The following is a 329-nucleotide window of genomic DNA, read 5'->3' as shown; positions in this document are numbered from 1 at the left end:
CGACATTGTGTGGTACGGCGTGAGTGCCGACCGATGACGCCTTTACGCCCCCGACGGAGAGGTGTGCGCGCGCGGCGACCGTGTCACATTATTTATTTTGAAAAGCATTTATGACCCGGTGTGACGGCGGTAATTGCGTTTGTAATAGCGAAAGCCCATTTTACCCGTCAAAGGGCAATATCGCCCCTCGGTGACTCGTGGTTGCTGTAGTGCACATTTCTGTTTCCAGGTGAAGAGCCTTACCGCTGCCCTTAGGTCCCCCCGCCCCGCCGTGCGCCTTCTCTCTCTAGCTCTCCCCCCCCCTCTCTCTCTCGCTCCTCTCTCTCTCT

The sequence above is a fragment of the Frankliniella occidentalis genome, unplaced genomic scaffold (genome assembly GCF_000697945.3).
Source record: "Frankliniella occidentalis isolate FOCC.00 unplaced genomic scaffold, Focc_3.1 Scaffold105, whole genome shotgun sequence".
In the NCBI taxonomy this organism is placed as follows: domain Eukaryota; kingdom Metazoa; phylum Arthropoda; class Insecta; order Thysanoptera; family Thripidae; genus Frankliniella; species Frankliniella occidentalis.
This window is presented reverse-complemented; position numbering follows the sequence as displayed.